A 14,419-nucleotide genomic window follows, 5' to 3' on the forward strand; every position below is an offset into this window, starting at 1 on the left:
GACTTTCTCGCCCGCCACAATGCCGTCATTCATTGCGCACGGGTTGAACTAGAACTGTCGCCGATCTCAGATATGACGCTTGCCGATAATGCTTCTTTTGCAAACAAACTACTCGTAACGCACGACACAAACGTTCCGGCCAACTCGTCAGTGATTGTATCAATGCAGTGCAGCAACCTCTCTAACGCCGTCGCACTACTTTCTCCGTCGGGCCACTTTTATACTCGACAAGGTCTGCTGGTGCCTTTTGCGACTGTGAACGTCAAACAAGGCTCCACAGCTATTTATGTCTGTAACCCCTTCCCATACCCTGTGATGCTGCTTCAAGGCGAATGTCTTGGCCACGTGGAAGTGATCGACGCCGTGCAAATTACGGATGTTCCCGAAGACACGTCCTGCGCCAATTACAACACGCTCGGTTCTCTCGCTACGTCGGACCCTTTGCCCACAGGTGTGTTCGATTCATCTATTGCCGATGGCCTCACCCCACCTCAGCGTTCGCCGCTTCTGCGCCTCTGAGAAGAATTTCGTTCTTCTTTTGATGTCGGGCAACGTTCCCTTGGCCGGGCGTCTGCTGTCACGCACCATATTGACACTGGCTCCCAATCGCCAGTGCGGCAACGACCATATCACGTCTCTGCCACAGAACTTCGTGTGATTAATGAGCAAGTGGACGATATGCTTCGCCGCGAAGTGATCCGACCATCGAACAGTCCATGGGCATCCCCTGTCGTCCTTGTTACGGAAAAAGACGGCTCGGTACGGTTCTGTGTAGACTATCGGCGCCTGAACAAGATCACTCGCAAAGATGTATACCCGCTGCCGCGAATCGATGACACCATCGATAGCCTACACGGAGCAGAATTCTTTTCATCTCTAGATTTGCGCTCCGGCTATTGGCAAGTACCCATGGCTGACGTCGATAGGCCGAAGACAGCCTTTGTCACACCCGACGGCTTATACGAATTTAACGTCATGCCGTTTGGACTTTGTAATGCGCCAGCAACCTTTGAACGCATGATGGACACAGTTCTCCGCTGTTTGAAGTGACACACGTGCTTATGTTATCTCGACGACGTTGTTGTTGTTGCCTCTGACTTCACCACGCACCTTCAACGCCTACGGCGTCTTTGGACGTGCTTAACAAACGCTGGCCTGCAACTGAACCTAAAGAAGTGCCGATTTGCAGCGCGGCAGCTCACGATACTAGGTTACGTTGTCTCGAAGGATGGAATCCTCCCCGATCCAGACAAACTTCGTGCCGTAGCTGAATTTCCTAAACCGACGTCCGTCAAAGAACTGCGCAGTTTTGTAGGTTTGTGTTCCTACTTCAGGCGCTTCATTGGCAATTTCGCCGCCGTCATATCGCCCCTGACGATCCTCCTTGGCAGCAACGGACCTCTCCATTCGTGGTCGTCCGAGTGCGACGAGGCGTTCACTAAGCTCCGTCGTTTGCTGACGTCTCCTCCCATTTTGCGCCACTACGACCCAACGGCACCTATTGAGGTACACACAGATGCCAGCGGTGTTGGCCTCGGCGCTGTCCTAGCGCAGCGCAAAGAAGGGTTTCCTGAATATGTTGTGGCATATGCAAGCCCTATGCTTAGTAAAGCCGAGACCAATTACACCGTCACGGAAAAAGAATGCCTGGCGATCATCTGGGCGCTTACCAAGTTCCGGCCCTATTTGTATGGTCTACAATTTGATGTCGTCACGGACCACCATGCAGTATGCTGGCTTTCGTCATTGAAGGATCCCTCAGGCCGTCTCGCCCGCTGGGCGCTTCGCTTACAGGATTACGATATCCGCGTACTGTACCGCAACGGACGCCAGCACGCTGATGCTGACGCCCTCTCACGTTCTCCCTTGCCAGTCGACAATCCCTGCTGCGCAATATCCCAGCTTGACGTTTCTTCCGTCGACATTGGGACCATCGCTTCTGAGCAGCGCAAGGACCCCTGGATTGCCTCCATCATAGACTGCCTTGCTGATCCGTCATCACAGCCAACCACTCGTGCATTGCGCCGTCAAGCTCGCCATTTCGCCATTCGAGACGACCTGCTTCACCGACGCAATTACACCTCTGACGGCCGCCAGTGGTTATTAGTTGTACCTCGAAGCCTGCGTTCTGAAATCTGCGCATCGTTCCACTCTGATCCACAGTGTGCTCACTCGGGACTTTTCAAAACCTACCCGCGCCTCCGACGACGCTACTACTGGCGGGGAATGTACAACTACATTCAAAAGTTCGTTCCTTGGAAGCTGTGACTGCCCTGCCCGTCGACGTTGCGCTGCTCCGAGCTCTGCCTAATAAACAGCTTTAGAGTGGGAACAATTCAAACTATGTCGGTGCACGTGTTATGGAAAACTGGTGACTTGTGTCTGAATTTCTTCGGCTGCCGTCAGTGATCCGCCAGACCCACCAGAAGAGCGCAGCGCCCTCACTGAACTACACCACCAAACATCCAAATTGGTTTCTCCGGCGCTTCGGGAAAGGGTTGCCGCTCCCGTTACTAGGAGAACCTTTCTAGCCTCTATAGTAAAGCGAGCAAAAAGCGTAGCGCGCGCCAGCTGCCGAGGCGTAGCCCTCTAGTGAGCGGCGCACAAAATGCACCTTACGCGCCATCTCCACTGCTAACGTCAAAGCACGTAACGAGTGCGCGAGCGCGGCTGTTTCGAGCAAGCGAGTGAGCCAGCAGGTAGCGCCGGGAGAGTAGAAGCTAGAGAGTAGGGATTGGTGTCACATCCGCCCTGCTAGGCAGGTGTTTAGTCTATGCCAGGCAACAGTTTTCTATTAATTCGCCGAATAAATATCATGCCATGCTCTTGCGTGTGAAGTCATTAGTGACGCCATTACTTCCACTTTCCACTTACGTGTTTCCACGAATTTCGCCAAAGTCATGCTCACGCGGCGTGTCCATAAAGTCGGCAATTCAGTGCTTTGGTTTGCGGTAATCAGTGATCGCTTAATAGCTCTAATTATTCCAGACTTTTCAGTAGCTCAACTTGCAATAAACGCATGATCTGATATCATATCTATCATTAAAACCCATAAATTGGGTGCTCTACTATTATTTTATAATTTTTCTTATTTATCTTGAATTTTGTTGTCCCCGGACGTCTCAGGAGGTGAACTGGAAAAGCTGTGCAAGAAAGAAGAGTGTCATTCAATGCTCTTGCCACAAATAATTCAATGACGGAACAGAAATACCTTGCCATAATTTGAGGTACGACGACAGTTCGCCCTTACCTATAGGGCAGGCGTTCAAATCGTAAGCGACCATCACGCACTGTGTTGGCTATAGCTAACTTAAAGGGCCCTTCAGGACGCCTGGCACGGCAGAGCCTCCTAGTGCAAGAGTTCGCCTTGACCGTGATATATAAGTCCGGACGAAAAGACACTGATGCTGACTGCTTATCCCGCGCGCTTTGTTATCCGCCGCCGCAAGCCGATCACGATGACGGCTCTTTCCTAGGGACAATAAGTGTCGATGACTTCGCCGAACAGCAGCGAGCAGATGCAGAGCTCAAAAGCCTTGCTCATTTCTCAGAAGGGAAGACCGGCTTTGTCCTAAGAGTATTTAAGCAAGGATTTCTTTCGTTTTTGTTGGAAAACAAAGTCCTCGTGAAGAAAAGATCTCTCCAGTTCGCGCCAACTACTTTCTGGTTGTATGTTCAGCACTACGGTCAGAGGTCCCACAGGCCCTTCTTGATCAGCCGATGCCAGGCCACCTTGGGTTCTCCTGTACGCTCGCGAGAATTCAGGAGCAGTATTATTGGCCACACTTCAACGCCGTCTCGCCCATCACGCCAAGGCGTGCCGAGAAACCCAGCGACGCAAGACACAACTAGGTCAGCGCGATTGCTACAGTCGAACGCGCCTCCTTGCCGACAGTTTACGAAGATCGGTATGACCTTGTGGCGACCTTTGCGATGTCAACATCTGGAAACAGGTGCACCACCGCGGCCAATGACTATCTTAGCCACTACGGTGAAACGAAAGACCTGCCCGAAAGTAGAATGGTATAAGTTGCACAATTCTTCCTTGAGAACATGCTTCTGCGATATGGTGCACGAGAAGTCCTCATCACATTGCCATCAAAGGAACGGCTTTTATCGCTACGCTTACAAAGGCTGTCTTGCAATATAGCCCAAAGTAGACTCCTAAGTACAACCACTTACCATCCGCAGATGAATGCTGTAACGGAACGCCTGCATAGACGCTCGACGACATGTTTGTAACGCGCGTCGACATCGAACACAAGACGTGAGTTTCGATCCTTCCTTAGGTGACGTTTGCATATAATACGGCAGTGAAGTGAAATGAAGTAAAGTTTAGTTTTCGTTTTCTACTAAGGAAGCCGGGACTAAAAACTGGAATGCCTGAAGAAGGCCTCGGCTCTCCTGTACAGTCTGACATCAGAATACACAAACACATAACTGAAAATATAACAATATTAATGTATAAATCACCTGCTCTTGGAAGTGTCACATGATACAGTTATTTAAGCGTATGACAGTAAAAATGCTGTTATACAAAACCAAAACCAAAATTGATAAGATATTTATTTGTTTTCTTTATAAACGTTTTGAATGATACATCAAAATCAACATTTGTCGACATTTTATTATTAGCCACAAATACTTGATAATTTAATTCTTGTTTGCCATAGTTAGTACGCATCTTGGGGACCCTCTGGATTTGTTTTAGAAAATAGTATGCGTCATTAGACAAGTACTCTTTTGCGCATCTCATTTGTTGGTTTTAATATGCTACAGCAAACTAAAGAGGTAGACTCGGATCGCTTTAAGCAAATTGTAACTCTGAAGCAATGGTGATAGGCAAAAATCCTTTAGGCCTGCCATAGCAACCATGAATGCACCGCAAATCTCTATATTGAAATACTAGTAATTTCTGATATTTAGTCGTCGTAGTTGTTCCCCATACTAGAATATAATAGGCTAACTTAGAATATACAAGCACATAATACATCTGCAGTCTCAACCACACGGGTAACAGATTAGCTACTTTGTTAAGACAGTCAACATTATTTACTTATTTCAGATGCGAATTTGTATTTATTTGTTTATTTCTCCATACTGCAGCCCTATAGGAGGGGTTTTGCAAGAGTGGGTAAAAACAACGGTTAACTAAAAATAAAGTGATATCAAGAATGACTCTTACAACCTTTGTACGACCGTCAAAATATCGGAAAATCGTTTTCCTCGATTTTTAAAAGCAGCGAAACAGCGAAATCCATACACATAAAGTAAAAAGTTAACCTCATTTAAGGAGTTACACATGCTGGTTTTCATAGAGAGCACTTTCGCATTCGCTGATAGGGAGTGAACGAATACTGCAAAGTAAGGAATTCCATACTTCGATTGCGCGGGGAAAGAAGCTGTACATGAAAGTATTTGCACGGGCATAGAAATGCTTAAGATTAAGCTCGTGCACGTTACGCGTGCAAGAAGGCTTGGTGAAAGATACGCATACTGTGTTTGAAGTATGATAGGACTTGTTAATTATGTTGTGTAAACGTTTATATGATTCCACAACACGACGTACAGAAACTAACGTTAGTTTCAGCGTATGTAGGGCAGACGAGGGTGAAAAATAGTGGTCATACCGGGGAAAAATCAAACGGACGGCTTTTGTCTGAACTGCTTCTGGTTTGATGATGTGATTTTGATTGTGGGGTGACCAGACTGTGGTGGCTGAGTGAGTGAAGTAACATTATTTCGTCCAGAGAAGACGCAGGGGACACCTCGCGCCAGCCGGCTAGTCCCACGTAGGGACCGCCAAGCCGAGCTTGACGGCCCGATCGCGGGCACTCTGGACGGCCAGGGTTTGGTCATTGAGTTCGGGGCTGCCCAAGAGCGCAGCCCACCTATCCACTCTGAAGAAGGAGCCGATGGCTTCACACTCCCAAAACACATGGTCCAATGTTGCCCTTAGTCCAAATGCAGGGCAGTCTGCACGGGGATATGTTTCAGGATGTATGGCATGAAAAACCACGAGGTTAGGGTACGCACGGGCTTGCAAAAGTAGAAGGGCAACCACCGGTGCCCTACATAAGGCGGGGTGGGGGAGGGGGAATACCCGTCTTGACAGATAGTAGTGCGTGGTGATTTCATTAAACGTAAGCAAGGGTTCTCCCCGGGGCTGGGGGACTGCTGAGGCGGCGCGGTCAGTGAGCCCTCGCGCGGCCTCGTGTGCGCCTTCGTTAGGGTTAGAGGGAGAACCCTCAATCGACCCCAAGGGAGCGGGAAACCGAATGAGATAATGCGGAGAGATACTTTTGGCGCTTTGGAGAATGCGGAGGGCCTGGGGGAGACCATACAGGTTTGGTAGGCATTAATGGCTGCCTTGGAATTACTATATATTGCCTCTCTGCGACCATCGAGCACAGCCAGCGCGATTGCAGCCTGTTCGGCTACCACGGGCCTCGAAGTGCGTCCCGTAGCGCAGCAAGTGAGCCTTGAATTGGAGTCTACGATGGAGACGGCGAATGCCTCTTGTTCAAAATATGCCGCGGCATCCACGAAGCTTGCCTCAATGTGGTTATTGCGGACATGCTCGAGTAGAGTTGTACCCCTCGACCGACGTCTGCCGACGTTATTTGCGGGCTGCATAATGCGGGGAAGGGGCGGGATGTGTAGTTGATACCTTATGTCGCTGGGAATCCGCACGGCGTCAGGGCACTGGGCGACAGGATTGACGCCCATCTCGTCGAGTATCTTGCGGCCCGTCGGGGTGCCGGATAGCCTGAGCAGCTGTGAGTGCTCTTGTGCCTCGATAATCTCTTCGAGCGTGTTGTGGACTCCGAGCTTCAACAGGTTTTCGGTGTGGGTGCTTGCAGGCAAGTCGAGGGCAACTTAAAAATCATTCTGATGAGTGAATTGACCTTGTTCCTCTCAGCCACATGCCAATTATGCGTGGCCGCCGAGTATGAAAGGTGGCAGAAAAAAAAGCATGTATAATGCGGATGAGATTTTCTTCCTTGATTCGCCGGTGCCTGTTGCCGATCCTCCGAATGAGGCCGAGAGCACTCTCCGTCTTGGCGGTGATCTTTCTGAGTGCGGTTGCATTGGAACCGTTAGACTCGATATACATCCCCAATATTCGGAGCGAGTCCACTCTTGGCACAGGAGTCCCTTCACCAGTAAAAAGCCGTATTTCGCTTTCGGACACCGGTTTCCAATCACGATGGCCGCCACCTCTGGGTCTTTTCTTATAGAGAAGTAGTTCAGATTTTGATGAACATCTGAGCCCAGCGGGACGGAGGAAGCGCTCGGTCGCATCGATGGCGCTCTGCATGGCGGCTTCAACTTGGCCGTCGCTCCCGCCGACGCACCAGATGGTGATGTCATCTGCGTAGATGGTATGGTTGATTCCTTGAATCTTCGCCAGCTCTTTAGAAAGCCCGATGATTGCGATGTTAAATAATGTTGGCGAGATGACTGAGCCCTGAGGCGTGCCGCGTGAACCGAGGGTGATCTCTTGCGAAAGGTATCCTTCGATCTTGAGCTTGGCAGTTGTCTGGCTAAGGAAGAATCGAACGAAGTCGTAGGCCCTCTTCCCGAGCGCGAGGCCGGCAATAGACTGGAGAATGAACTCGTGTGAGATATTGTCGAACGCCTTCTGCAGGTCTACTCCAAGGATGGCTCTGGTATCTCCTGTGCTCCGGTCGATGATCTGATGCTTTATCAGATTCATGGCGTCCTGTGTCGAGAGGCCGGCTCTGAAACCAATCATATGGTGGGTGCACATGTCATTGGCCTCGATGTGCACCTTGAGCCGGTTGAGCAGGGCATGCTCTGCAACCTTACCAACACAGGACGTCAGGGAAATTGGTCCTATAGTCTATTCCGGGTGCTTTACCGGGTTTTGGGATGAGTACCGTGGAGGCCGCCTTCAACTGTGTGGGGACCTGTACACTGCGCCAGACTTCATTAATCCTTTCAGTGAGGAAGTCGATCGACTCATAATCGAGATTCCTCAGTATCCTGTTAGTGACGCCATCTGGACCAGGAGCAGATTTGACGTTGAGTGAGAAGAGGACATCTCGGATCTCAGCCGCGGTATAGTCCTGGTCCAACTCCCGCACCGCACACCCCGCGTAGTCCGGGAACTGGGTAAGGGCAGAGCTATCCGCGACCGGCAGGTACTTGTCTATGAGCCTGTCGACAATCAACTCATCCGGGGTAGAGTCCGTAGCGAGGCGGATGGCTCGCGCGAGGGATCGTCTCTGGCTGGATCTGGTGCTGCCCTCATCGAGAAGGTGTTTGAGCAGACCCCAGCTCTTTCCCGATCAGAGCTGACTCTTGACGTATTCGCAGAGCTCATCCCATTGTTACTTACACAGGTTCTTGCAGTGCTGTTCGATCTCCCTGTTAACCTCGGAATCCTTCTTGCGGAGCCTCCTGTTATGCTTCTGCCCCTTCCATCTTGTAAGGAGGGCGTTCTTGGCTTCTAGCAGGTGCGCCAATCTGCTATCTATCTTGTCAACGTCGAGCTCAGTGCCGACCTCGTCACTCGGGGTGAACAAAAGCTTTATGCATGAAGTGTTTTGTTGCCTTGGGACTCTTTTGCATAGTACGACGTAGGTATTCAAGTTGTTTTAGGGCCTTTGAACATGCTTTGTCAATGTGTGCAGTTCATGAGACATTAGGAGTAAATGTTACGCCAAGGTAATTGTATTGCTGAACCCTGAATAAAGATGATCCATTCAAGCAATATGTCGCAATTACGGGTGCTGCTCCTTTTGTGAAGGACTAAACAACCGTTTTCTTTAAATTAATGTTCATTTTCATTTGTCACGCCAAGCACCGAAAGAGAAAGAGTAATCATTCAGTCGCTTATAACTAGTCGCAGAGTCAATCAGGCCGTAGAAGACGCAATCGTCAGCATAAAGACGAGTGCTCGAAGAAGCATTTTTGTAGAGGTCATTGACATAAAAACAATAAAGGACCCAGGACGGATCCTTGAGCAACCTCGGAGCCTACTTTATGTATGGAGAACTTTGCAGAACTAAAGTCGAAGTGTTAGGACCGATTAGAAAAGAAATTACCAATCCATTTGACCAGACGGGAATTTTTTAGTATTGCATTTAATTTTTGCAAGAGGTGAGACTGAAGTAGTGAATCGAAAGCTTTAGAAAAAACAATGACGATAGCGTCAATCTGTTTACGGAGATCATTTGATAAGCGATGTCATGGGTGAAGTCGGTTAGCTGAGTGCTAGTACTCAAAACCGCGTGTATAAAGCCATCCTGAATATTTGGTATAATGTTGTTGGACTCAATAAAATCTATTAGGCGTTTGTAAACATGTTGCAGCATTTTTAACCATTCACAAATTAAATATATTGGTCTGTAATTCGTTACGTCTGTTTTGTTACCTATTTTATACAAGTTTCCATGATGAAGGAACGATTCCTGTTTGTAGAAACGTATTGAATATAATTTCAACATAGCATGAAGCCCATTCTGAATAGCAAAGTAAAAGCGAATTGAGAATACCATCAAAGCCATAGAGTTTTTATGTCTAAATTTGAAATCAAATTAAGGATGCCATTAACAATAACTACAATGTCTGGAATAGAAAAATCTGAATCATTGTCAAAAGCAGGGAAGACATGAGAATTGTTTGTGTACACAGAAAGGAAATATTCCTTAAACGCATTGTAGATGCGTGCAGAATCGTTGACAATTTCATCGTTGATAGTAAATGACGACGAATCAGTAGTAGGCATGACAGAACGCCAGAACTTCCTAGGATTATTTCTTAGCGATACTGGAAGATCGACATGAAAAAAAGATATTTGGCCATGTTCATTTACAAATTTAGTTCCTTTTTGGCAGATGTGCATCCAGCATTTGCATCAGAGCCATTACTGCGTTTTTAACGTCTCAGTCTTCTAACTCGGCGTGATAATTGCAAAATTTCTCTAGCCTTCCTAAGGATGGCACAATTTTTGCTCACTTTTTAACGTAACAAAGCGTTGAATACACAGCTATGTAATGTTTTCAAATTCGCGAACTAGTGTATTCACGCCACATTCTTTAATGAGTGTGCAAAACGATTCGAAACGTTCTGATACTTCAAAATAGATGTGTGGTCAGTGCAGTTAAAGCCTAAAAAGTTCAGTTGAACTTCAAAAAAGTTCAGTTGAACTTAAAAATGTTCAAAGTGTTGGAAAAAGTGTGTGAAATAGTTCACCAATGCAGTTTAGCGATATAAATACTGACTTGTGATCTGAAATTCTGTCACTAATTTCACACTCATGCAGTTGATCAAGAAGGTCTGAACTAATAAACAGAAGATCAAGAAGTGCGTTCTGTCTTGTTGCGCCATCAACTACTTGTGTAAGCCCAAAAGATGAAGAAAAGTTAATTAGTTTGCTACCTGAAGAACTGCAATGCAATAACGAGGGCCAGTGAATGTCTGGTATGTTAAGGTCTCCCATTAGAAGTCTCCCAATAGTCTGCCATTAGATGCATGTGTTTTCCAGGAAGGGTTCTGGTAAAAACAGACACCGACAACTTTGCACAATCAACTGCGTGTATTATTACGTGTCCAGTTGACCTTTTAGAAGTCAGCACTAATAATTGGCCGAAAATATTATAGCTGGTTTTCATTGGATTTTAGGAAGGCATGTTGTATTATAGCCAAGATTGTAGGATGCCTAAGTACCTGTTACCATAGCCTCAGCTTGGCCAAGAGATTTTGCTGAAAGAATACGTTTGTGCCATCAGCATACATAATCATGTAATGAGAACCTTGAAGTTAGGAAAGGTCATTTATATATATTAATAACAATAGTGATACGAATATAGAGCCCTGAGGGACTCCACGCGTGACAATCAGTCGGTCAGATGAAACGTCATTCACCCGTGCGTATTGTGTCCTATGACGTAAATAAGATTGCACCAAGATAAGTGTAATACCACGTACACCATAGTAATTTAACTGATGTAGAAAATACCGTTATGTACGCAGTTAAACGCCTTTCGAAAATCCAAGAATAGACCAAGTGTATAGTACTTCTGCTCTATATCTTGAAGTATTTTATCCTTAATAAAGAGTAGTGCTTCCTCTGTGGCTTTTTTCTTCAAAAAATCGCACTGGAAAACAAACATCAGGTTGTGCCTAATAAAAAAAAATCATTCAAGCCTGCACTTGATGACTCCTTCAAATGCTTTAGAAAATACTGGAAACAGAGATTCGTCGGTAATTTGACATTTCCATTTGATTACCACCTTTCTATATTGGACAGACCATGGCTACCTTTAGGTCATTGGGAAACACGCCAGTTGTAAACATTGTATTAGCGAGATAAGAAAATAGTTCCGATTTTAAAGGCGCAACGTGCTTGAGGAGAACAGATCTTATATCATCATGGTCTGCAGCTACGTCATTTTTGACTTCCTAATTGAAGTCACTATTTCCTGAAAGGAAGTGGGGGAAAAAACACAGACTTCGATTAAGAAGTAATAGTGTTATTAAATGCATTGTCAGCTTAAGGTGCATCACCGAGAGGTTTACCAATATTGACAAAGTGCTTATGAAAAGCACAGGCTTAATCAAAATCAGACATATTTCCATCCAGCCTACTAATCTCATTCAGCACAACATTATATTTTCCTTTATTAGATTAGTTACTTCTCTCCATGCTTTACCCCTGTCGTGTTGGATTCTTATGAAGCGCTCGATAGAATAATTTGTTTTTGCTGTCTTTAATTCCTTATTCAGTTGATTTCGATACCGTTTACGCTCCTTTAGAAGGATGGGATCGCGACTCTGAATAAAGAAGTGGTCGATCTTGCTCTCAGTGGGAACTTTTGCGTGTAAATCTTTGTTTATCTACGGCTTCCTGTACTTCTTCCTCTTTATTCTTTTTCCGATTAGCGGGACAGCATTATTATAGGCGTGTAAAAACGTCCTAATTAATTTATCTCAGCAATATTGTATATGTTACGCCAATTTATATTCCTAACTAGGTATTGAAGTTGAGATGTTTATCATTGATTTCTCGCGTTATATATCTATGAACTGTGGCCTTGGGTTCGCGCACATAGTTCGTAAAACAGAAATTGAAATGTGATCACTGATATCAGAACTCAGTAAGCCAGATTGAATATTACGTAGTACAACGCTTGTAACACAAACATCTAAAATGGTGGCTGTATCAAGAGTAGTTATAGTAGGCAAAGTGATGTGATTGGAACGTGCTAAAGATGAAATAATAGTGCTAAAATCTCTAGTGCTCTAGTGCAAGAGACAACCAAGATGACGCTGTTGAAGCTGGCTTACAGAAAAAACCCGGCGACAATGCTGGACGTGGTGCTGCCACACGTCACCGACGAAGACAACCTCGATGTCACCGCCTGTCTCCAACACCAGCAAGAACCAGCAAAGGACGGACAGCCGGCATTACAATATTCAACTGCGCTACCTGGAATACCAGCGGGACACTCGTGTTTTGGTTTAGACGCTGTGATGTGTATGGTGCACGACATGGTGCGGTGGTCGGGAAGGACATTAGCAGACGAAAGGAGTTGCGCCGGTCTCACCAAAGGTCGGGGTATAGGATGGTTGACTGGGCGACCGGAGCGCCCTTGCTCTGGCTTGAAGATAGAGGCAGGCGGCTAGGCAGCGCGAGCACACGGTGGCGGCGTTCTGGCCCGGCAGCTGGGCGTAGAGCTCGGGCCCGTAACCCGACTGCTCTCGTCCTGCCCACGGGCACAGAAGCTCAAACTCCGGCCTCTGGTAACAAGCGCCACCACAGACGGGGTCGGCGTTCTAGCCGGGCAGCTGGCGTAGAACTCGGGCCCGTAGCGCGACTGGTCTCGTCCTGCCCGCGGGCGCAGAAGCTCAGCGGCCTTGAGCAGCTGGCGGCACGCTCGGGTAGGTGGGCGACGCACAGGAATGGGCTGGCAGGAGGCCCCGGTCGGGCGAAGTCCTGGTGGCTCGGGTCCGGAACCTGACGGCCCGTCTTCAACTCCTGGTCTGGTGGTTGACCTTCTCCTGGCGTCGCTTCCTGGAATTCTCCTGGCGTCTCCCCGCTTCTGCCAGCGCACCACGCTTTTTCTTCTGCTCTGGTCGATTAGTCATTTTCCGATTGGCTGCCTGACGCCCCGTGGTTTTTCCTATAATTGGTTGGCTTTTCTACATTTAGTTCCTTTTCTTGCACCGCGCGTTCATGTGCCAGACGCTCTTCGGTGTCATCGTTTTCCTCCAGCACGGAATTCGCCTCGGTGCGCGCACTCCTTGTCGTCTGCTCCTGTCCGTCCCGGCCACCGCACCATGTCGCGCACCACACACATCACATAAGCCCCTGTTTAACAAGTTTTTTCTGAAGAACTGCCGCTCAGTGCGCGACAACGTTCACGCCCAGGGCCCTGTAACGCCGCAATTCCGGCGTCTTTTCCCGATCTCTTTCGTCGACTTCTATTTGCCAATAGCCGCACTTCAGGTCCATCGACGAGAAGTATTTAGCGTTGCAGAGCCGATCCAATGCATCGTCTATCCGTGGGAGGGGGTATACGTCCTTCTTCGTGATTTTGTTCAGACGACGATAATCGACGCAGAAACGTAGGGTTCCGTCCTTTTTCTTCCCCAGGACAACAGGGGATGCCCACGGGGTTTTCGACGGCTGGATGATGTCGTCGCGCAGCATTTCGTCGACTTGTTCTCTTATAGCTTCGCGTTCTCGCGGCGAAACTCGGTAAGGGCTCTGGCGGAGTGGTCGAGCGTACTCCTCGGTGTATATGCGATGCTTGGCGACTGGTGTTTATCGAATCCTCGATGACGTCGAAAAGCAGCCTTTCTATCGTCGGAGCAGACTTCTGAGCTGCTGTTGCTTAATCACAGGGAGACTTAGATTAATGTCGTAGTCTGGTTCGGGAACCATGGTCGTCGGAGTAGATGCGGCGGAATCCGAGAGGACAAACGCGTTGCTGTTTTCCAGAATTTCCTCGATGTATGCGATCGTCGTGCCCTTGTTGATGTGCTTGAATTCCTGGCTGAAGTTTGTCAGCAACACTTTCGTGTTTCCTCCGTACAATCGAGCGATCCCTCTTGCGACGCACATTTCACGGTCTAGCCGTAGACGTTGGTCACCTTCGATGACGCCTTCTACGTCAGCGGGTGTTTCGGTGCCGACCGAAATAACAATGCTGGAGCGAGGCGGGATGCTCACTTGATCTTCGAGCACACTCAAGGCGTGGTGACTACGAGGGCTCTCCGATGGTATCGCGTGGTCTTCCGACAGAGTTATTGACTTCGACTTCAGGTCGATGACTGCGTCGTGTTGGTTGAGGAAGTCCATGCCGAGAATGACATCTCGTGAACACTGTTGGAGGATAACGAAGGTGACAGGGTATGTCCGGCCGTGAATGGTAATTCTTGCCGT

Source organism: Dermacentor variabilis, chromosome 8, assembly GCF_050947875.1.
Source record: "Dermacentor variabilis isolate Ectoservices chromosome 8, ASM5094787v1, whole genome shotgun sequence".
NCBI classification, from domain to species: Eukaryota; Metazoa; Arthropoda; class Arachnida; order Ixodida; family Ixodidae; genus Dermacentor; species Dermacentor variabilis.